This window comes from Natator depressus, chromosome 7, assembly GCF_965152275.1.
Source record: "Natator depressus isolate rNatDep1 chromosome 7, rNatDep2.hap1, whole genome shotgun sequence".
In the NCBI taxonomy this organism is placed as follows: domain Eukaryota; kingdom Metazoa; phylum Chordata; order Testudines; family Cheloniidae; genus Natator; species Natator depressus.
In genome coordinates, this window is record NC_134240.1 from 101,270,056 (window position 1) to 101,295,554 (window position 25,499).

Consider the following 25,499-nt stretch of genomic DNA (forward strand, 5'->3'; position numbering starts at 1 on the left):
TTATTTTGAAGTATATTTATCTGTGGTACTTTTATAGCCCCCATTACCACAGTATCTGAGTGCCTCACAATTTTATCTTTATCTTTATCTTCACTGTGAGGAAGTGCTATTATCCCTATTTTAGAGATGGGGAACTGGAGAATGGAGAGAGTAAATGACTTGCCCAAGGTCACAAGGGAAGTCTGTGGTTGAGCAGAGAACTGAATCCAGGTCTCCCACATTCCAGACCAGTACTCTAACCACTGGACCACCCTTCCTCTCTATTGAGGTCAATGGGACTTCACATGTTTTTTTGAAACAAGGAATATGCTTAACTACCATGTAGAATCATGGCTGATACAAGAGGCAAGCAAAGTTTAGAGTCACCTTAGCTAGTCAAAACACATGATGACGAAGTTCAAGAACTGCACATGTAACATTTCTTCTTCTTGATTCCAATTATAGGTAAATTGAGCCGATTTAGAAGGAAAGCTAAGCAACTATCACAGTGCAGAAACTAAAGTAATGACCTACTTAATTTCAGTGAAGATTCAGCAATATGAAAATAATTGCTTTTAGCAGAACATCTAATGATGGCGTTGGTCCCAAATGATTACATAAATGAACAGCTCACAGTTCACATCTGCATGTTTCAAATTAAACAAACTCACTCTCTTTTCAACTAAATAAGGAGCAGCTAAGATTCTGATACCAAATCAGGCTAGTCCTAAACAATTATGTAGTCACAGTAATCTAGATTGCACATTTAATACTAGTAATTAAATTTGCTTAATAAAAATTACTTAAATTGTATCAAATGGCAAGCACAAAATTTTAAGATTAGAAAAAGAACCACTAAGTTTTATTAACTGTTAGAAATAAAGGATAAGTCCTCTGCACATTGTCATTTGATATGTTGCAATTTAATTGAGATATAAATTGGAACACAAGACTAGCAATTTCAATCATAAAACACAAGGCAAGTATGACAAATATTTAAGGCATAAAACATGACAAGAACATGTGTTAGACAAACTGAATATAGACTTGTGAAATTAATTTTTGGTGTCTCCACAATTTGCATTATGAGGAGAGCTTGACACATACTTCATAAAAAATGTTGACAAAATTTGACAAATTTCCCCCCTCACAAACTGTTCAGGAACTTTGATTTATATCAACTTGAAATTTTGTTTGCAGTGTAATTTTGAAAGGATTTTGAATTATGCAGGAACTAAGTTTACGCCATATATTTGCTATTTATTATGCCTACTCTGACTGATCACCATAGTCTCACAGTATTTTTTTTTGATTGGATGAATATGTAATGTAATCAAATCGCTGAGAATTAGATTCTCTCAGAGAGGAGGTGGGGCCATTTTTGGAATTATACATAGCTATGCTATCAGGATTAAAGAATTAGATCATCATAAATTTTCCCTTTGGGCGCCACTTGAGTTAGGTCTTGCCACAGACATCACACCCCCAAAAATCTGTCTATTGTAACATTATTGGTTGGATTAGGTGAGAGGTAATTTTCTCTTTATACAGTCATAACATAATTGCATGTGGGATGTGCATCCATGGTCCGAGCTTTGAAGATAATTTTCCAAGGCTCTAGTCAGAGTTTTGGGGCACTTATAGTTGCAAAGTGTGCAGTTACCTACTCTTGTCAGTCTCATTTAGCTCTTTTAGTACCAGAAACATTAATTCATTTTAAGATTTTGGCAATACAATCCTCACATCATACTGTGTCACTTGTAACCTCTATACCAGGAGTTCTCAAACTGGGGGTCGTGATCCCACAGGGGGTCATGAGGTTATTATATTGGGGAATCACAAGCTGTCAGCCTCCACCCCCAAACGCCCCTTCACCTCCAGCATTTAGAATAGCATTAAATATAAAAAAAGTTGGTCATTTATAAGGGGGGACGACGCACCCCTTACATAAGAAAGGGGTCACCATTCAAAAGTTTGAGAACCACTACACTGTACCCAATCCTATATACAGCAATATTTAATGGATCTACAAAATGCATGTACTCAACTAAATGGTTTTCAATTTTCTATAACTTATCACCACTATCCGTTACAGTCATTGTCACAAGCACAATAATAATTAACAAAAGTTAATGGGTTGCTTCACATAGCTACCTTGCAGACCTCAGAAACTGGCATGTTCCTGAAGCAGGCAGAAGAGGATGCCTGTACCCTTGTGCAAAGCACTTCCCTGTTCAGAGTGAGAGGCTTGCTAGCCATTTGATAGAAGATGGAAATATGCTATGTGATCCACTTAAAGATTTTCTGCAACAGGTTGGCCTGTTGATATGCTGAATTTGGCCACAAAGATGCAGGGAGATGGCCTAAATGACTTGGTGCTGTTGAAGCTCGGGTGGTTTCCAAAGTATGAAACTTTGTTTTCTCCTGGTGTTAAATGTGGTTTGAGAAGAAGACTGGTAAGGTTTAAGTGGAATTCTAAGACTACCTTACGAATGAACTTGGAATGTGATCTGAGAACTACGTTGCCCCTAAGGACAAACATGTAAGACAGAACAGGCATGAGGGCTTGCAGTGCACCTACTCTCTGTGCTGATGTAATGGCCACAAAGAAGACCATCTTGATGGAAAAGTGCTGCATTGAGCACTCTGACCATGGTTCACAGGGAGGCTCCATGAGGCTTTCCTTTAGAAAGATAGTGTTCAGGCCCCACATGGGAGTCAGGCCTCTGACTGGAAAGCAAATATGAAGGAGGCCCTTAAAGAATGTGGAAAACACAAGGTCTTAAGAAGACCAACTACACCTCTACTGGAGCATGCCATACACATATCAAGTGGACCTTAATAGAGTTAAATGTTAGCGCTACATGTTTCAGGAGCAGCATATAGTCTAAGATCTTCTGTATTAGGACCTGCACAGGGTCAATATAATGTTGAACTGTCCATATGGAGAATCTTCCATTTCAATGAATAAGTTTTTCTGGTGGAAGGTTTCCTGCTTTGTATGAGAAATTCTTGAACTTTTAGGAAACAGTCTCTGTCTGTAATGCATAGCCAGCCAACATCCAGATCCTCAGTGGCAATGACTGTTGGTCTGGGTGTAGTATCTGACCTTGGTTCTGAGATGATATATCCAGGCAAGACATGGCACGTACGGAAGGACGTCAGTAATAAGTCTAACATCCAAAACTGGCCATACAGGGCTATTATAATCATGGAAGCCATGTCTCATCTGATCTTGGATACTATTCTGTGGATTAGGGGAATCAGTGGAAAAGCATATAGGAGCCTGCAAGACCGCCAAAGGAGAAAGACATCTGGCAGGGAGCCCAAGCTCATGTCTCCCCTGGCACAGACATTCGAACACTTCGTGTTGACATCTGCAACAAACAAGTCTATGACAGGAATCCCTCACTGATGGAATACTCTAGAAGATGACGTTTTGGCCTCATGGCTCATAGCTCGCATGTTCTAGTGTAGAAGAACAAGTATACCAAGCATCTGCTCAGTATTTTCAGTTCTCTGAGGCCAAGAGACACCTGTGTCAATCCTTCAGGGGGACTGCAGGATGGACAAGCCTAACATCTGCCATAATAATTAGCCCTGTACAGGGAATCTGTATGGGGGGGAGGGGCATAGGAGAAGGGTCTGACTAGCAGAATTCAGTCCAGATGGGCTGGATCAGTTTGTGGTAGTTGAATATAATAGATAGGAGTTGCTCTGAAGACTTTGGAATGCTTCAAAGAAGTTTGCTGAGCAAAAAACTAGTAGGTTGGATGCTTGCCAGGTTCTGTCTTGCTGCTGGTAGGAGAGAAACTAGGAAGGCTCGCAGCTGCCCTGTACTTAGTGTCCTAATATAGGAGTACAAGGAGACATAGGATGCCTGCATAACCCTAAAGGGTACTGCAATTAAAAACAAAACTGGTCTTGTTCAAAAGCACATGTGCACTTAAAGTGGGATCCAATGTAACTCAAAGAACAAGGAAAATTCACAAGCAAAAAGTTTTGTTAACATGGAGTTATGGTTGCAGGCACTCATCAGTACTCTGTGCCCCCCATTACATTCCAGAATGCGAGTTCAATTTCCAAAAAACAAACTTGCAAATCAGGAAATGCTGATTTGAAATGTTCTTATAAGAACGTTAATATTACAAATAAAACAACACAAACATTAGAAAATCAGGAAATGGGGAGTTAAGATGACATCTCTCACAACACAACCACGAGATTCCAAAAACAACTGGAAAAAGAAAAGGAGGACTTGTGGCACCTTAGAGACTCTAAGTCTCTAAGGTGCCACAAGTCCTCCTTTTCTTTTTGCGGATACAGACTAACACAGCTGCTACTCTAAAAGAACAACTGGGAACATCATGGTACCTTATGCATCCCTAACAAAAGCTGCTATTTTGTCTGTGTACTCTGAACTCTAAATCAGAACCAGAGCTATGTAAATAATTGATTTTTTGTTTTGGTAACTGAAGGTTTTATTTAGAAAAAAATAATTTCAAGTGAAACTGTTTGACCTGAAACTAAACATTTTATTTACATGTTTTTAAATCTCTTCAAAATATTAAATTGCAGTAAAATTTTACACAAAAAATGCATTTCAAATAAAAAATTATAACGGTTTCTGGTGGGGTTTCTCAACGGAAAGAGTTCAGCAAATTTGACCAATGAGCCCAAATCTGCCCCCCGCAAAGAAAAAAAACCCAAAAAAACATTTTTGCACAAAAAATTTCCCCCATCTCTAATGAAGACTGATATCCATACATGATCCATCAACATGCGTGCAGATATATGAAAAAAAAAAAAAAAGGGAAGGGCAAGACTGATTTTCCTGTGAGACTCCTCAGGACAGAGTCAAGGTTGTCTGATCATTTCACAGAGTTTCATTGTCCTATCTGCTTTCTAAGTTAATATCAGAACTATTTGTATTTATCGCTCTCAAATGTCATTGTGATTTTTGTTGTTGTTGTTGCATATCATTACACAACAGTTATACTCATTAATGTCTCTCCCAGGACAAAATATTTGCAAACGGAATGATGGGAGCAACATTTTTATTTTAACATGTATTTTGCAGCAATGAGGATTGCTTACTCTGTTGTCATTTACTTGTGTTGTCACTTACACTCGCAAAGGGAGGTTAAAAATGCTCCTATTTTTATTTAGTAGCATTTTATACCTACTTTGTACTGATGCTAATGACAACGCAATGTCCAGGGCAACAGAGAATCTGGTCCATGATCTGTAGTGGGAAATCCCTTCTTATTCCCGTGAACTTCTTCAGAAAAGGGCAGTTGCTCCACAGGCTAGTAATGAGTAATACTTCTTAAGAGTACTCAACACTGGGGGAACAGCCGCTAAATGTGATTGAGAGGAAGACAAGTGTGCGGTTTCCAACTGCTACTTTTGTTAGACGGTTCTATAATTTATTTTGAGGGCTTTAGGTTATATGACAATAATATTTTCCTTCAGCACCAAACATTATGTTTCTGTGATGTTGTTTGTGCAGTTCACATCTTATATGTGTGAAGAGGGCTTTGCTTCTATTATTGTTGGTGCAGCTGCTGCTGTCACAAAGTTCTATAATTTAATTCATGGGCCTTAACTTATAGATAAAGATTTGATCATCATATTACATAATGTTGCGTGTAGAGCACATCTGGGCACAACTTTGCTTTGGTACACACAGAAACAATGAGGAGAGATCCTGGTGGGGAAACAGACTGCCATCACTGAAAAAGAAAAATTAGAAGACATTTTGGACAATGGAAATTCTTCCCACCCATTTCTTTGGAAATTACACTGTGAAAAACACTGTCAGACCACAAGCTTTCTTAGTGTTGCCATCTCGTAACAATGTCATCAAAGCACTAAATGTGAAAAGATGCCGCAGCAGTGGACAGAAAATGCACAATAGCATTTCCAGCCACTATCCCGGTACAACAGAAGTACATGCACCTGATCAGGAGGGATTTTTCTACAGGGGCTTTTCCAGCACAATTAAAACTATCAAAATGTTTCTCCACCTTAACTGGGGGTCCATTTACATTTAGTTTAAGGATCAATAGTTTGATGGTGTTGAATTAATTTTTTTGGTGCAGCAGAAGGCATGAAAGGTGGTGAGGAAATGAGCCAGTAATATCAAGAAATGAGATACTACAGTGTCACTGAGGAGGTGGGGAATCCTGCAGACAGGCTCCAATTGTGGGATGCAAATATTCCATTGTGGAGAAGATGTATCCTAAAACAGAAGGCTATATAGGAGACGGTGCTTAAAGTGTGCTTCACCAGAACAAGCCACAGACACAGGAAATACCATTTCTAAAAAACAAGACAGGTTGCTGAGAGGTGCACATTTTTAGTATCACCTAGGGGAATCTACCTCTCATTGGCTGCTTTCCCCACTTGCCTGCATCCTGAAGAGCAGTTAATCAGGGTTGCTGCAAGAAAGAGACAGAGCTCTTCCCCCCTTCCCTGACATCATTCTCACAGGAGGGGAAGGGCAGGGAGTGGGGGGAGCAGAAGGAACCCAGCATCTCAGGACAGCCCAGCTCCCCACTCCCCCTTTCCTCCTGTGAGTAAGGGTTGCTTCTTCTGCTGCTCTCCCTGCCCCCTTTAACACCCAACCTGTGAAGGGACATAGGGGACCCCACTGAAACTGCCACGCCCCCCCACCCCATTCCTGGGAGAGGAGAATGAAGAGCTCTGGAGGTGCAGCAGAGGTTGGAGGAGGCAGAACAGGTGACAGGGCAGAACTGATCAGGGTCTGGAGGGGGCAGAATTAATTGCTGGGCAAGGGTAGGCAGTTGTAGAGATGATGAACCGCCCAACCCCCCTCACCCCACCCACTTTCAGATCACTTTAAACATCATTGTTAAATACTGGAAAACTCAGCCCAAGGATCTGGGTTCCCAGGAGCCAACACTCAGATCAGATACATTCTCAAGAGTTCTGTCCTGCCTGCCAGACAGATTTAGTTAAACATTAGTACATTCCAATGGCTGGGGCGCAGACAATCACAAAATCTCTGTCCTCTTCTTTGAAATGCTGTTGGGGGCCCAGGGGAGAGGAGGTGACAGTGATGGAAATTCTAGGAAAAGCAGCACAAGGTGGGGTTTTCTACATTGCTTTGTCAAACTACTTCAGTTTCAACCTAGACCCTTGCTCCTTAGGGATCAGAAGCAAGTGAAAACCTGTGTGTTTATTCTACATCTTGAACATCCTTTCCCAACTAACAGCTTTGAGACAAACACTCCACTGAATTCCCAAATGCACCAACATCACCTACTCTGCAGTACATACAAGAAAAAACATAAAGGAAGAATGGCTGTGATTTGATCCTAGTGATTCAGTAATTTCTCAATAGTTCCACATATTGTTGCAATGCTTGCACGTAAATTATCCATTTTTATTCAGTATATCACTGCATGCCTATGCTTTAACAAAAACGGGTTAAATAGATACCAAAAATTATAGATGAATTTAAAGTATCTAAATAAAAATAATATAATACATAACTGCAAATTTTCTATGATTTTCACTGTATTTTCTCATCAATTTAAAAGATCAAAATATCCAAGCCACATTTTGTTTGGTTTTCATTTCATTTCTCTGCACTTTTAAATTTGCTATGCTTGTTTGGTCATGGGAAGCTTTCCAAGGTTGTTGGTCTTTAATTATATTTCACTTGTATATTTTGTTGTTTTCCTTGCTTGTATCCCCAGAACCACAAGCTGCTATTATATAGGTTATACCAAGGGATTCTCAACCTTTTTCTTTCTGAGGCCCCCCAACACGCTATTAAAAACTCCAGGACCCAGCAGGGAGGTCTTGGGGCTCCAGCTATGGAGTGGGGCAGCCTCAGGCTCAGGGCTTCAGCTGCTGGGGGGTAAGGGTGTCAGGGCTTCAGCTGCAGGGGCTCCAGGCTTTAGCCCCATGGGGTGAGGGGGCTCTCTATTCTTGGCTTTAGCCTGGTGGGATGGGGGATTCGGGGCTCTGAGCATTAGCCCTGTGGGGCAGGGGGACTCTGGGCTTTAGCCACGCAGAGGCTGGAACTAGGGGCTTCTGACCTGCAGGGCGGGGTAGCTTGGGGCTCTGGGCTTTAGCCCCATGAGTCATGGAGACTCAGGAATTCTGTCTTGTAGAGCACCAGGGTTTCTGCACCAGGGGCTTGGGGCTCAGTGCTCCGGGCACCAGCCCCATGGGGTGCAGGATTCGGGTCTTGGGGCTTTAACTCCGTGGGGCAGGGGAGCTCCAGGCTTTCGTCCCAGGAGGTAAGTGGGCTCAGAGCTGCAGACATCAGCCCTATAGGTAGCCCCGTGGAGCCTGGGGTGGGGGTGGCTCGGGGCTTCTAGCCCCATGGGGCTTCTGCCTCTGCGGGGCGGGGGGCCTTGGGGCTCCAGTCTTTAGCCCAGCAGAGCGGGGGCTCCAAGCTTTAGCTGTGGAGTATCAGCACTCGGGGGCCCTGCTTTGCAGACCCCCTGAAACCGACTCACGGCCCCCCTGCTTGAGAACCGCTGTGTTACACTATACTTGTGTACACACTCACACAAAAGCCAAAAAGATGCTAATTCAACTCAACAGGCTAGTACAGTCTCCGGTGTTGTCTTGCAGCTTTGTTTACACACTGAAAGAGAGACAGACTCATGGCTCAGATGTAGCCTAGTAATAAAGAAAATGTACATAAAATTCCAAAATACGTGAAAAAATTCTTCCTCTGTCAGCCGATGATTTCCCCCCTTGTGTGAATCAGAAGCCAGAGGCACGGCTCCGCCCCCTCCTCCGTCACTGGACCCAGAATAATCATCAACCATTATTTTAAGATCTGCACGTTAAACTCAACAAGTTCCTTGTCACAGTCCGTCCACATCCGAGTGAGTGAACACGAGAACTCTCCCTAGTGGGGAGCCGGCGCCAGTGGCGGCTGCTGCCTCCTTCTTCCCACTGCCTGCCTGCGAGATACACACACGGAGCTCTCCCTAGCACCACATCACACGCCACGCTCTCCCCCATTGCTCATGCATTTCCAAAAGTAGCAGGGAATCCAGCTTCATCAAATCATCTGCCCGCAAGACAGGAGCATTACAGAGATTGCTTCATCCTGACCAGATCCGGAACCCAGACTGGAAACGGTGTCTGCTGAAACGACTCCCCCTCCGCCCCCTTCCCCCTGTTGGATTCCAGATCTCAGTGAAGACAATTGCAGTAAATGAGGACATTTCAGGAGTGCGTGGCTGCTGCCGCCGCCGCTGCCTAGAGGCGAACGCTCTCTTGGTCACAGCTGAATAAATGTCTCCGTGTGATAGCTAAAGGGGTGGTGGTGATCAAGTCTCCGGAAAGCAAAAGAACATTTCCAGCCGGTATATCTTGCAGCAGATGCTCTACACCCGTGGATCGTTTCACTGCAAGCTTGCAGAAGTGAACGGAGAGAAATGCATCGCAAAGGAATTGCACAGACTTTTAGTTATTTTTAAGGCAGCGTAAGGTAAGCTTTCCACTGCAATTAGACATGTTACCCTGAACTGTAATGCTACCCACAGATCTGGAGGGATCAGAGAGTCTGCTTTCCCACCTCCCTGAGAGAGGATTCATGCAAATAGTGAGTTTCCAGGTTTTCCTAATTAAAACTTCATAGTGAATAGTGTAAAGCCGCTGAGCCTAAATGTTTGGGGAAGGACTGTTATGTAATAGTATTTGGCTGCCTGGGGATAGGTATTGCGTCCTATAACTTTCATGACAGATAAGGGGAGAAAAGGGTTGAAGAAATATCACTGTGTCCAAACCATTTCTTTGTTCTAGAAAAATACCACAGCTTCAGCTAATAAAACACCTTGCCAGGGGATTAGTAGTTAAAGATTTTTCAGAAGATGCACAAGGTGCTTCAGCCTTACAGGATTGCTTACAACTACCACGGCTTGTTAACTTTTCTATTATACAGCCCAAATATAGTCCCAACAAAGAGATTATAATTATACCTACCTATAAAACATGGTAATGAGATTATTACCAAGCAGATTTCCTTCCCAATAACTTGCTGTAAAGTACTGGGGGTAGGGGAACACACACCTTGCTCCGGCTTTGAAGCTCTTAGCATTTTGTGAACTATTATTATAGTTGGCAAACAGTGGCTCTCACCATTTAATATTCCCAAACCCCTACCACTTGACACATTTCAATTGGAGACGGCATGAAAATGTAGCAGACAAATAGGACAAAGGATAATACACATCAAGCACCAAAGTCAAAGAGACTGTCTTGGACCTTGCATCTTGCTGCTTCATGCAGTGGGGTTTCCGTCTTGCGTCTGTATCACTCAAATAAAAATCCTCTCCTGTGACCTCAGCGTCTCTATTTAATATAATACTACAGAGAGCTCCAATAATAAAGGGAGCGGATTGTGGTTATCCTGGATTTGCAGGGGGTGGAGAACCATGACAAAATAGAGCATCTTTGCATTCTGCAAAGCAAGAAACAAATTCTCAGCTTGTGTCAATGTCTCCCAAGAGGTCTGTCCCAGTGGAACTGCGGATCCACTCTCTGCCAGAGGAGCCAGAATAGGCAGTGAAGCAGTTTAATTCGACCTTGTATGTCTAAACAGCTTAAATTCTGTGTAAGCATAACGGAGAGAAATTTAACTCATTAGGCTCTGGGATCTGGCAGTTTGAAAAGATTCATTTTTTAAATCTCCATGATTATATTATTTTACATCTGAACACTGGAAGGCAGCAACAAAACAGACAACAGTAAAGGATCACATCAGTATTGGAGATTTATTTCTTTCCTTTAAGTGTTTCACTGTGGTTACTTTTCATATTTACTATCAGTGTCAGGGATGCTGTACCTATGAAAGTTAAAACCTAGATGCTGGGTGAAAAACTAACCAGTAAATTTCATGCCGTGACCATTCCAATTTGTATTGTACACATTAAAATTAATGTAACATTAATTTCAAAACCACAAAAATATGTCTGTAAAAATTCTCAGCATGGAGAATCCTAAACCTTATTCTTACTCTTGGTGTTACACAGATTATATTCCACCAATCTGCTAATGGTTCACTTTCTTCACTACAACAATATTAGTCTCTGGCCAGATTGGCAATTAGAGTTTGAAATTAAAAGCTGTTGTTTATTTTAGTATATCTGTTACAAATATATGCAAGCAGTTCAAATAATGGAAACACGGTCATCTGAATTTTAACTAGATATTACTAAGTTAACATCTAGAGGTTTACACCCTGTATCAATGACATTTTTAGTCATACTGGTTCTATTAAAAGCAGATTATGAACATTTCTAATGCACCTACTCACACTGAACAGTTTCTTAAACAATTATCAGATGCAGTTTTAATGTGCTTCTGCCTTTAAAGGATATTAAATCATCTAAGGAAGACTCAGGGCTACTGAAAGCTTACAGTACAGAAAATATTTTTATTTTAGTAATGACATCATTATGTCCTTCATGGGAAAAAAAGACTCTTATCACTGCTGTTTAATTTTAACATGTTTAACAAAATAATTCTAACTTTTAATAAAACAGGACCCACTCCCCATCTCCACGCCCCTCCCCAACACATAGAAGAGTAGCCAGGTGGCAAGAAGCCACCTGATAAAGAAAGTATTAGTTACTAATCTATGGGAACAACATTTAAACTGTTCATCAATTGACAGTCAGTGCACAGGTCTGCTCATTAAGCAAGTACTTCACAGGATCATCTTTGTGGTTTGCAATTTAACTATTTCACTGACAGAGGCACCTTTCATAACAGAATAATATAAATATCTAACAAATTTGGAGAAAATACGGAGATTAAATTCTCACTGAAATTATGTACAATGAAAACATGGCCTACAGAACCACGAGCCTCTGCACAAGAGATGAATCACAAAGCATGTGTACTCCTCATAACACTCACCATAGTGGACAGAATTCTATTGGTCACCAAAACACATGGTCACGTCACTTGGAAATCCAAACTCAGCAACAGACTTTATGCATTTTATGTTGAGACACCAATAATTTTTTGTATAAAAGGTATTATTCTTAGAATAAGGTAAGAGCAAAGTTACACAATAGTAACATAAAGCTCTGATAGTGCCACTGTAGTGACCACTGTGGTAATGAAAGTCAATGAAATCGATTAGCTTGCCAAAAATCTATGCTAAAACATAAGCAGAGCTCTGCAAAGCAATTGAGCTGTGAAATCTCAAGGCAATTCCTTGTAGGGACCAGTTAGCTTGGGTAATCATACGAATTTTACAGACCTGAGGCAAATCACAGTAAATCTAAAAAAATTTAGAACGTAAAGACTCCCCAGACAAAACTTGCTTAATTATTTGTTAAGACCGCGTTATGTATTTCATGCCTTCTGATAACCACAATTTAGTTAACCAGCTGAAATCCCATTGAGACCCTAAACAAAAACATGGATGCAACAAACATGGATGCAACAAACTTGTTTTATAGCACATAAGTCCTTTACATTTTATTACATCTACCTTTTAAACTTAGTACTGTTATTTCTTTTAGAGATTGAGATCACAAGCATATTTTAGAAGTGAAATCCTGAAGTGGTGAATTCAATGGGAGTTGAAGATATTAATCTCTCAGGAACTGGTCCTTCAGTATTTTTGTAATTGGATAAATACAGGACAACATGGCAACATACAAAGCTAGAACTAATACGATATTCAAATACAAATATTTTTGTGAAGTCTTTAGATTCATTATGAATTACAGAATATGATCAGATGCATTTTTATTATAGTGGAACATCTCTACATTAAGGTCAATTTACTGCACATTTTACTCAGAAAGAGAATAGAATCTCTACTGATCCCTTAATGCTTTCAAAAACAGTATTACTACTTTATGCATATGCAGAGCACAAAATCATGGGGATGGATCACTGGCTTAAAATCAGCTACTTTTCAGTTATGCATATGAGCACAAATCTCACAGGCAAAGATAACTGGTTGTAAAAAACAATACAAAGCCCTAAAGGTTCATTTTGATGTCTTTCCTTGTGCCTACTTTTCTCCTTGAGCTGAGGAGAGATATTGGGCCTGATTTTGCTCTCATACCAATTTTAAAACTAGGCCCACAGACTTCAATGCAATTAGTTCTTGTTTACACCCAGTGTAAGTTAAAGGGATCATTTAATCAGTCAGAGATGGACAGAACCAAAACTCCCACGTTTTGGGAAATTTAGATCCCAGATCTGTGGTGTGGGTCCCTTTCTAGTTATAATATAGACTTTGTTATGATTGTTTAGAGTGAGCAGAGGAAGTGGGGGAGGAGTATGCATTCTCATTGGGAATTGCTAAACTATTAAATACAACACCAATTCCTAACTTTAAGCTATAGTGTATGCCAATTCCAATGGCATCCTACATCAACTGGTCTCCAAACCCACCACGAATGAGACCAAAAGCTGTACGAAATGTCTCATCAATGCTGTGAATATATGTGCACATACAGTGTACTATTTAAGGACCTGATCCTGCAAATCCTTATTAACATGAGTAGTCCTGCTGAAGTTACCGAAACTCAGTAAAGGATCACAGACCCTAATGTGCGCTCTGAAATAATATAGTCATTAATTTTGAATGTATTTACTTGCTTGGCTAAATGCAGATATACTTTTATAGGGAAGTTTCTATGGGAAAAATTATTAGACTCTTTAATCATTTACTCCTAAGTTAATGCATTTGACCAAGAATGTATTTGGTCAAATAAATAGCCAATGAGATGGCTAAGAAATAAACCTCAACCAAAAATATGCACCCATTCTTTTGTACTTCATGTCCAGGAGAGCTGCCATTCCAGCCAGACATCATAAAACATTCTAAGTGAGGGCTGTGATACTCCCAGACAAATAATTCCTTAGATTTTCTGCACAAACATTACCAAATCAGTTTACCATTTCATACTTCTCTCCCTAAAATGAGCCTTCATTAAGCAATCTAAAGATCTGCACTTACACAGCGGACCCAACCAAAAGTCTAGGCGACTTTCCCACCTGGTAAGAAAAAGTCCACGCAACCTGTGTAGTGTCAAGATAAAACCCCTTCCTGGAGTTTGACATTATTTACAAATTAACATAAAGACCAGCCCAAACCTTCTCCACAAGCTTGGCTCTCCCTAAGGTTTCTACTTTAGATCTACCTAACCTGACCCCTAAGTCTTTTCTGTGTCAGACCTATGATTCCTCTTCTCAGGGGAGCACTTGCTCTGAGGTCTACTTCCTCCCTTTTTAATTGCCTTCCATCTGGATAGCCTTTTCTTTAGGTTTGATGTTGCTGGTAAGTGTTATGGGGTGGGGATAACTTCATTCCATCAATCCCTTCTGCAGTGTACCCCATCACAAGATGGCTTTTCCTTCTCTAATTGTCTGTGTTTAACTTTTTCTTTATCCAGTTTATCTTTCATTTTATCCATTATTATTATTTATTAGTTGTATTGTGGTAGCACCTAGAGGACCCCACTCCTACCTTGATTTTTACATCAATGTCCACATCTGTGAAATGGGGATGGTGATATGTACCTCCCTTTGTAAAGCTTTTTGAGATCTACTGATGAAGAGAGCTAGGTATTATTGTTGTTGTTTTGGAAGGAAAAGAGGAAAGGGGAGGAGGAGGCTGATTTTGATTTTTTTTCCTTCTGCACTATCAGTATAATGTACTTATAAATATCAGTGGTCAAGCTACAAAACCAGATCCTAAAAACTGATTTTAAAAAGATAACCTAAGTGAGATCCACTTTCATGATCTGAAAGATGAGGAGGGGAAATGTCAAAAAATAGAGGATGTGGGCTATCCAAATTTCATGGTTATTTGTTCGCCCCTCCATCCTCCCACATTTATGACAATTAAGTGTACCAATTTGTAGGACTCTTACAGAAAGACATGCATCACTGAACAAGCAGTTGACATCATACTGTTTGTATTATACTTTCTCCTCCTCTCCTTTTCATTTTCTTATAACTTTCAGGAAGCCAACAGAGCTTATAAATCACTAACGAAAAAAAGTGTGACCAAAGATTCAAAACAGACATTGCTAAGATATATGACAATTAAAGCCTTAAGCAATCACATAAAAAATAAAATGCTATTTTTCCAATATGTGTATATAAAAATTAATGTTCAAAGATGTAACACATTATTTGTCTCAAAACTTCAAAGTGTGTCTCAAGCATCTTTCAGTCTGATGACAAATTGATCATTTTAAATAAGAACAAACTTTTTCATTTCTGAAAAAATATTACAGAGGTAATGACATCTGCACAGTTTCACTCAACAAGCAGGCACTTCTGATGTTAAAAGTCTTTGACAGCAGGCTTCAAAATCAAAACTAATCAGTAGTTCAATCATGTGAGACATCTGCATTGAAACAAATCCTAATTGTATATTTTAAAGAAGTAAAACCTTTTGATACTTTTTATAAAAAAGTTATACTTTTTCTAACCCAATATAGAGATAGGCCCTTAATAAAAACTCTAGCATTTCAGATCCAAATCTTGTGATCGACACTTAACTGTAAAATAGGTTGCACCAAAACGCTGGATTCTCAACTAACCCCAACTTTGGAGCAATATCAATATGAATCTAAACGTTGCCATTCAGCACTGTCTCTCAAGTCCCTCACTGTCTCATCATCACCCAGACCAGACAAGTATTTAAACAGAAAATCATACCCTAGAAATAATTCTGCAAACTGTATGATTTAATTCATCTTTTATCTCTAACTTCTCCAAGATAGAGAATTGCAGAAGCAAACCAGATGCTCCACATTAGAATGATCAGATATTAATATGTCCAAACGTAGATCCATCTTTATTGAGCTATTAAATAGAAATGCACTTATTTTACTTAATTCCATGATAATCACACAAGATAGCTCTTAATACCAGTAGGCCCCGTCTGCATTGAGAACCATGTTAATGGAACAGTCGAAGCAGAACTCCCATTGAATCGCTTTCTAACATGGTTTGGTTAGGCAGCATGGGAAGGGCCAAGTAATGTTAAGAAATAACTATTTGGGATTAGGTTTTTAGCTAACCTTGAGCACTTTATAAAAAAAAAAACAAAAAAACCCCCCACACCTTTTATCATGGTTTGGAACATTCTATAATGGCTGGATTATTAATATTTGTATTAGTCATCCCCAAGTGCCTCAGTCAGGGCTGAAGCACCATTATGTTAGCCATGATACAAACATATTGGCCCAGATTTTAGAGGTATTTAGACATTGTTCTGCTCTTTTGAAAATGGGACTTAGCCATTTAAGTCACTTAGGTCTTGCGTCACTTAGGTCTTGCAACACTAAGTGAAGCAGTGCCTAAATATCTTTAGAAATCTGGGCATGAGCTCTACCCAAACAACTAAAGAATCTAAGGAGACAAATTACATGAAAGGTGTGGGTAGTATGGGGGAGAGGTATGAGAAAGAAGGTGGTCAAATAAATACAATATCAACGTTTGCAATTTTTGTTTCTGTAAATAAAGTGCCAACTAACCCATTGGTTATTTTCTTCCTGACATCCCACCACATGTGAGTGAAAAGATTATGTGCAGAAGAGGGTAGTGATCTTATGAATCAGTTCTAGAAATTTTCTGTGCATAAAAGCCAGCATCAAAGAAAGTACAAAGATGTGTCTGCGAGAAGCTGACAAATGGATAGACAAGACTGGAATCATGACAGCAAAATGCAGAAGACAGGAGATCAGCAGGAACTATGCGTGAATTCAATATGATTAACACACACTGCTCCATTCTGAGCGTAGACTAGGGCTAAATTCCCTGCATTTTAAGTGAAACCTGTAAACTTTACATAGCTTTTTATAACTATACAACTTCGTGACAAAGAGGTGTTCAAGACTTCAGTCACATTCCTAGCTTCATATCTACCAGTGCTGTTTAAACACAAAAAGCCTTATTAAAAATGACACAAACTGTCTAACTAATGTCTGACCTTGATACCTAGGGCTTTATTCAGGCCATTCCTATTAATGCATATGGGAGTTCTCAGCTAAAGTCCTACACAGTTACATAAGCAGAGCACAATTCAAGCCAACAAAAGGAGGAAATTCAGAGTTCTAAGACCTTTAATTAATTTTAATACATTTTTGTTATCCAAATCGCATATACCCCATCTTAATATAGCCACTCATTCATTTCAACCTCCTATTTGACATGGTCTTCTTCCATGTTCATAAAACCTGCAAGTTTCAGAGTAGCAGCTGTGTTAGTCTGTATTCGCAAAAAGAAAAGGAGTACTAACTAGTGGCACCTTAGAGACTAACCGATTTATCTGAGCATAAGCTTTCGTGAGCTACAGCTCACTTCATCGGATGCATTCAGTGGAAAATACAGTGAGGAGATTTATATACACAGAACATGAAAAAATGGGAGTTATCATACACACTGTAAGGAGAGTGATTACTTAAGATGAGCTATTACCAGCAGGAGAGCGGGGGGGCGGGCGGGTGAGAAAACCTTTTGTAGTGATAATCAAAGTGGGCCATTTCCAGCAGTTAACAGGAACGTCCGAGTTTTGGAAAGGAAGATGATGTCTGTCTGTATCTGTACGGACGTTCCTGTTAACTGCTGGAAATGGCCCACCTTGATTATCACTACAAAAGGTTTTCTTCCCCCCGGCCCCGCTCTCCTGCTGGTAATAGCTCATCTTAAGTGATCACTCTCCTTACAGTATGTATGATAACACCCATTTTTTCATATTCTGTGTGTATATAAATCTCACTGTATTTTCCACTGAATGCATCCGATGAAGTGAGCTGTAGCTCACGAAAGCTTACGCTCAAATAAATCGGTTAGTCTCTAAGGTGCCACTAGTACACCTTTTCTTTTTATAAAACCTGCAAGCAATTCCTACTGTATGTCTACTCACCTCTGCACTTTATCTGCCAGTTTAACTCTGGCCTCTTCTTTTACTCTCCACACAATCCTTCCCAATCTTGGTTCGAGAACCTTCTCCCCTGAAAATCATGTCAGCTGGAACAAATCTTCGTGTATCCGTGTGTCCCATTAACTGCCCATCTTATTTCAAATTTGATATGACAATATTGTATTCCTCTTGTCTATACATGTGAGTCGTGCTCTCCCTTTGTTATTATTTACCTAAGAAGCATCTTGAGAAACAGCTTTTATCAAAGATGCTTCACAACAAAGATGTCCCGTAACATTTTACTGTATTGTAATACACTTTGGTACAACAGCTAAAAAGTATTTTCTCTACCGATTTTGTTCTTTTCCATTTAGCTAACATTGATTTTTTGTACTGTCTCTCCAGTGTGTTGCAGAAGCTAGTTTTGCTTACTTCTCTTTTTCTTGCAGTAGCATCACTAAGCACAAATATGCACAGGACTTACAATACTTTTTGTTAGTTAACAGCTACTGCAGAGCCAGCACAGGAAACAACTGAGGACAAAAACTGCTTACATACAAGTTCTTTCTTTCTTAAGTGAATATTGCTTTCCTTTTATTTTCTGGTGACTGGTAAAGTTTGGAGCGCAGACAGAGATATCTACAAACCTGAAGTCATTCATCAAATAATATTCTATTAAAGACATGTTAGATTCGGGACCTAAATTACCTGCCTGCATTCTTTAGCACTACATCTACACATGCTTATCTCATGACCTTATGTCTGTTATTACAAATGGCTTTTGAACAGCATCATATCATACAATATATAATGATAATCATTATCCAAACAGAATGAGGTGGATGATATTTGGATGCCTTAACTCGGGCACGGACCTCAGGACAGTCATCAATGCCTTTGTCACCTCCTACTTGCAGTGGGCTCTAATGAAGGTGACAAATTCAGTGAGTCTTGAATCTGACTTTGACAATTTGTCAAAGGCTACCCGTGAAGGACAGTTTGAAGCTTCAGTAGCATAAGCGGTGTAGCTCACGAAAGCTTATGCTCAAATAAATTTGTTCGTCTCTAAGGTGCCACTCATATTATAAAAATTCTGATTAACATGTTGCCATTAGAAACTCAAATGGCTCCATTTATGTTGGATGGGTCAGAAGAACCTCAAATTTGAGTGTCCAGTAACTGGAATGGTTTTTCATTTTTTTTATTTGACTACTAGTTAAAAAATTCAAATCGTAAGCTGTAAATGCTGAGTTATGTCAGTTCCTCTCCTGTAAGTTACATTGTTGTTTAGTATGAATTTAAAATTGTTCACAGTAGGCAGCAATACTAACTCTCAGTATCGGGACACATCATGAAAACATCAAACTACTACCACAAGACAATGCTTTTGTTTAGACACAGCAAAAGCTTATTGGTAAATATGAGTTCATGCCAGGTGCTGAAGGCCTGCGGACTCCGGATCTGAGAAACCCTAGAAAGAGCGAGATATGGGGACTTTGTATTGAGGGTATGTCAGCAAGAACAGCTCATCTTATGTTTGATCTTAGCTGTTGTTGTAGGTAGACAATAAGATAACCAGATCCAAACCTACATAGACAAAAACCAAAACCTGGAATTTCACGTTGGAGTTGATGGGAAGCCCCTCCAATACACTGAGCACATGTGTAATGCACTAAGGCCAAAGTTTTCCATTAAACAAGCAGATCATCTCATGCTACTGAAGCTTCGAACTGTCCTTCACGGGTAGCCTTTGACAAATTGTCAAAGTCAGATTCAAGACTCACTGGATTTGTCACCTTCATTAGAGCCCACTGCAAGTAGGAGGTGACAAAGGCATTGATGACTGTCCTGAGGTCAGTGCCAGAGTTAAGGCATCCAAATATCACCACCTCATTCTGTTTGGATAATGATTATCTTTATCATTACACCGTAGCTCACGAAAGCTTATGCTCAAATAAATTTGTTTGTCTCTAAGGTGCCACAAGTCCTCTTTTTCTTTTTGCGGATACAGACTAACACAGCTGCTACTCTGAAACCTATAATATGAGTATTAGATATAACCTTGACAGAGTGAATAGCTACACGGATTACACTGCAGACAATTCTGGTAAAATTTAACTGATAATTTCTATGCTATCAATAAGGTACAGTGCACAGTAGAAAAATAAGCAAAACTTTTATTATTTTTTCCATCAGTATCCTTAATCCCAGCAATGTTTGACAGTAATAACTACTCCATGAATAATATAAATTGACATGGAACTTCCTTTGACATTGTATTTGTTCCAGTGTCAAGTATATAGTTATTAATTTGGACGTCAGGGGGTCTATTCACCTCTTGATGCAAATGCCTAACTCCTAGTGTTAACATTGGTTACACAACCATTAAGGGAAAATAAACCCATACTATACAGAATTTGATCAAAATAAATAGGATTATATTTAATCTTGTGCATATAATGCAGTATATAGGATGTAATGAAGAAATACCATTAGAGACTGTGGCAGCAAGCAGAATCTCTCTTTTTCAGTCTTCCAGAAGATAAGTTTAACAAAGTGTTTATCCAGCGGATTATTTTAAGGAATATTTGCAAACTTTTATTTTTCAATATACTGCTGTTTTTGCTCCAGCACTGTTCTATCAAAGTATACGTATATCATGAATTTTTTGTGTGCATTCACCCCTAGAACTAATCTTAACTATCCAAAAAAGCACAGTTTAATAAAAACAAGAGAAACTCTTACAGTAACAACACTTGTTCTTTTTTGTATTTGATGCAATTATTGTACATGCTTTGCTACTCTACCTATAAGAAGAGAAGGCAACCAGAAGCCACAGCCTCAGGCAGAAACCTTCACATTTTTTAGCCAATGAAGAAGCAGTATGTTCACATGAGTTACCATAAATTATCATAGTAACATACTTTTTGTAACAAAGTTTTACTTTACATATATGTTTCTACAGAATATAATTCAATTTTAAATTAGAGTTTGGTGTCACTTTCAGACTACAAGATTGTTTTTTCTCTTCACTATCAAATCAATAGTTTATAAAACTGCAGTAATGTAATGTATGTTGTAACATAGATGGTGACTTCCCTAATCTTTGGATCAAGGCCCTGATCCTGAAAAGACTTATACACATGTTTAACTTTACATATTGATTTTAATGGGACTCATCAGCATGCATCTATTTTTGCAGGACTGGGGCTCAAATCATATCAGATAGGAACCTTTGCTGGATTTGTAAATGCCAGTACTGAAAACTGGATGGTGAGAAATCTGGATTGTTATCTGGGGATGAAGAATAGTAGGGGGAGAGAAATATCCAGTTTAATAAAATATGCCACAGAACACCTGAAACAATGTAAAAGTTAACAGCTACTGTGACTTTCCATAAAGACTCTCAGTACTTTTGACATCACATTTTGATAGAATACTTCCAGATTCAGACAGAAAGTGAAGCCTTTTAGTCATAATCAACCTTAAAAAACAAAAACAAAGAAATCAAGGATTAGGGTTTAGCATCTAGAAAAATAAGCTCTCTGATCCCTTTAATATTTAACTTGGCAAATCATGTCACTCAATCAGTTAATCTCTTCAAATGTAGCTACAGCACAAGAAGCTATAATGCAGTATCTAACATGGACGTCTGCAAACTCAACTTCTGCAGTATTTATGCATATTGCTGAACTCCATCTCAGTAGTTTTTTTAAGTTTCTGGAAGAGGGATCAGTTCATTCCACGTGGTACAGTCACTTATTTTATATAACTGAATGTTTATTTCACCTTTTGTCTTGTATCTCAAAAAACTCTACACAGTTAAGTAATGTTAGCAGAATTACAGAGAAATAACATAGGCAAGGGAGTTAAGTTGTATTTAGGGCTCTACCAAATTCATGGTCCATTTTGGTCAATTTCACAGTCATAGAATTTAAAAAATCGTAAATGTCATGATTTCAGCTATTTAAATCTGAAATTTCAGGGTGTTGTAATTGTAGGGGTCCTGACCCAAAAAGGAGATTTTTTGGGGGGGGGAGGGGGGTCGCAAGGTTATTGTAGCGGGGTTGCAGTACTGCTGCCCTTACTTCTGCAATGCTGCTGGTGGCCGCGCTGCCTTCAGAGCTGGGTGGCCCGAGAGTAGTGGCTGCTGGCCGGGAGCCCAACACCGAAGGCAGAGCCACCACCAGCAGCAGCACAGAGGTAAGGATGGCAGGAGATGGTACTGTCACCCTTACGTCTGTGCTGCTGCCTTCAGAGCTGGGCCGTCGGTCAGCAGCCGCCACTCTCTGGCCACCCGCCTCTCAAGGCAGCAGCACAGAAGTAAGGTGGCATGGTATGGAATTGCCACCCTTACTTCTGCACTGCTGCTGGCAGGGTGCTGCCTTCAGAGCTGGGTGCCCAGCCAACAGCTGCCGCTCTGCGGCCACCCAGCTCTGAAGGCAGCACAGAAGTAAGGGTGGCAATACGGCAACTCTCCTAAAATAAACTTGCAACCCCCCACAGTCCCCTGTTGGGTCAGGATCCCCAGTTTGAGAAATAGTGGCCTCCCCTGTGAAATCTGTATAGTACAGAGCAAAAGCCCACAAAAGACCATATTTCATGGTCCGTGACGCATTTTTCATGGCCGTGAATTTGGTAGGGCCCTAGATATATTACAGTTTCCCATATTCAATTGGCCTGTCCAGGGGCACAGATTTAGGGACACAATCTGGCAAGGCACCTGCTCCTGCTCCCACTTAAATCAATGTGAGTTTTGACATTGACTTCTGTGGGAGCAGAGCAGGCCTGTGGGCCTCCCTCTCATAATAAGTAAGGAAAGTCTTCTGCAAAACTGCTCATTCAGGTTTTCAAGTACAGATGAACTGTTTACCCACAACTTTGCATTAGGTTTTAGTCTTCATAGTAGTGCCTGGCTAAGTAGAGCATATGTTTCCAGTCCCTTGGTGAAAACAGTACACACACACAAAAGTACAGTTTAAATCCTTAATAATTTTACTGTGCATCAACTGTTTTGTTGAGGAGTCTGTCAGCAGATATGCATGTGCAATTCTCACTGAACACAACAGAAATTAAATAAGGCCAAGAATTTGCAGTTACCCTTTTTCGTTGCAATCACCCCGATCACAGATATCTAGAAAATTATTAGTTCAAGCTACTACTGGAAATAAAAGTCTCTCTAGCTGAATTACTCAGGCTAATGCAATTGGGAAAGGGAGACATTTTTGAAGTATCAATTTACTGGCTATTAAAGCCACACTTAAAATTAACTGCATCACAGAATATACTACATCATTTATCTTATCTCCATTTTGTAGAGTATTATCAGATTCCTGGGTACATCTGTATTAAGAACAGTATTAATTCTGTCAGTTACCTCATTCCAAAATAACCTAACGTTCTGGCATTCCTAAAGCATATGGGACAAAGCAGTGGCTCAATTAATCTGAAAACTGAGCCAGGATTTTCAATCCAGAGGTGTACTAACAAAACCTCACTCCAATTCTGTTAAATCTATCAGTTGCTAGCATATTCTAATGCTAAAAAGCAAAGTCACTGAAAAACTCAGCATTCATATACTTCAGTTTCTAGTACCTTTTCTAATAACTTTTCATTCTGAGACTTTCAGGGCTGAACGCTGAACATTGAGTTTTGTTTTGTTAAAATTGTTTTTATCCTGGATGCCTGTGCCCTTCTTTAAGGCATAATCATTCAGTGTTTGACAACTTAGTAAATGCAGCATATTCCATAGCTGATTAAATTTCATAGTTTAGTTTTTATCCAGTGGTGAAGCAGGTTACAGAATTGAAAGCCCACAGACAAAGGATTTATTTCATAAGTATATTCACTTGAATTTACTGTTAGGGTCACTGGTTTAACAGATTGCCATAGAAAACTGATTTCCCATAGTTTTGAACATCTCAATAACTGGCTACCTGACAGGTTTCAAAATGTAATCATAAATGGGGAATCATCATCAAGCGTGTTTCCAGTGGAATCCCAGAAGGATAAGTTCTTGGCCTACACTATTTAACATTTTTAATCCACGACTGAAAGAAAACAAAATCATTACTGGTAAAGTTTGAAGATGACACAATGTCTGGGGGAATGGTAACTAATAAGAGGACAGGTCAATGATACAGAGCAATGTGGATCACTTGGTAAGCTGGATGCAAACAAACTATACATTTTCAATACAGTCAGATAAAAAGTCATATCTACGAATAAAACATCACTGGGAAGCAGTGACTCTGAGAAGCATGCATGGATCATGGTAGATAACCAGTTGAACATGAGCTCCTAGTGAGACATTGGGACCAGACAGGCTAATGCAGTATTTGGATGTATAAACGGGAATCTCAAGTAGGACTAGGGAGGTGATTATTTTTCTGTTTGGCACTGGTGTGACTAGTTCAGGAATACTGTGTTCAGTTTTGGGTTTCTCAATTCAAAAAGGATGTTGATAAATTGGTGCAAGTCAGAGAAGAGCCACTAGAATGATTAAAAGGATTGGAAAACATGCCTTATAGCAATAGACTCAAGGATCTCAATCTATTTGGCTTAACTAAGAGAAAGTTAAGGCGTGACTTGATAATAGTGTATAAGTATCTAGGTACAAAAATTTGATAATGGGCTCTTCAGTCAAGAAGACAAAGGGGATGACAAGATCCAATGGCTGGAAGTTGAAGCTAGACAAATTCAAACTGGAAATATGGCGTACATTTTAAAAAGTGAAGGTAATAAACTATTCCGTTATGCTGGATTTTCCATCACTAGAAATTTTAAAATCAAGATTGGTTGTTTTTCTAAAAAGATATGCTCTAGTTCAAATAGGAATTAACTCAGGGAAGTTCTATGGCCTGTGTCATACAGGTGGTCAGAGTGGATGATTACAATTGTCCCCCTTGGTTTTCTAATCTATGAATAAGCAATAGGAGGATAAAAATGTAATTGATTATACTAGCCTACATTTTTGACCTACTTCAATGAAGTCTATTTCAGGTTTGTCTGTTCTCTCCAAGTTGGCTGGTCTCCATGTTGTATTTTACCAAGCTTTACATAACTTAACTACCAGCATTCTGAAAACCCATCTTTAGCTCAAATTTTTATTTTTGGTAGCTATGAAACAGATGGCATTCAGTATACAGAACCCATGTAACAGAAATAGGCACCAATCCAATGCAACAGTTATAGATGAATATGAATTAAAATAAAACTGAAAATAGCAAGTATAGTATACTAACATTTTGTCGCATAACAAACATGGCTGACATTTTTTGATATTCTTTACTGCTACAAGACTGACAGTCATGTGTGCCTCATTAATAAACTATTTGCCCTGAGTCCCTACCTGGTCCTCAGTAGAATGCACAAGGTGAAATGAATGGGAGTTTTTCCCATTGACATCAGTGAGGTGAGATTTCACCTGAATCCCAGTTAGACTCATAGACTTTAAGGCCAGAAGGGACCATCATGATCATCTAGTCTGACCTCCTGCACGTTGTTGGCCACAGAACCTCACCCACCCACTCCTGTAATAGACCCCTAACCTCTGGCTGAATTGCTGAAGTCCTCAAATCATGATTTAAAGACTTCAACTTACAGAGAATCC

The 25,499-nt window shown here is 39.5% G+C and overlaps 2 protein-coding genes across 4 annotated transcripts in view; one reads left to right on the forward strand and one right to left on the reverse strand.

The window, feature by feature from the left end:
• Positions 1-25,499, reverse strand: part of DOCK1 (dedicator of cytokinesis 1) — a 540,600-nt gene that overhangs the window by 286,020 nt on the left and 229,081 nt on the right. The gene's annotated exons all lie outside the window — the stretch shown is intronic.
• The window catches only part of INSYN2A (inhibitory synaptic factor 2A), an 80,761-nt gene continuing 64,058 nt past the window's right edge, over positions 8,797-25,499 (forward strand). Inside the window, exon 1 of one of the 2 annotated variants that reach the window (XM_074959162.1) lies at positions 8,797-9,466. The gene's annotated coding sequence lies outside the window, so the exon portion shown is untranslated. The remainder of the gene's footprint in view (positions 9,467-25,499) is intronic. The other variant, XM_074959161.1, reaches the window with a different exon arrangement.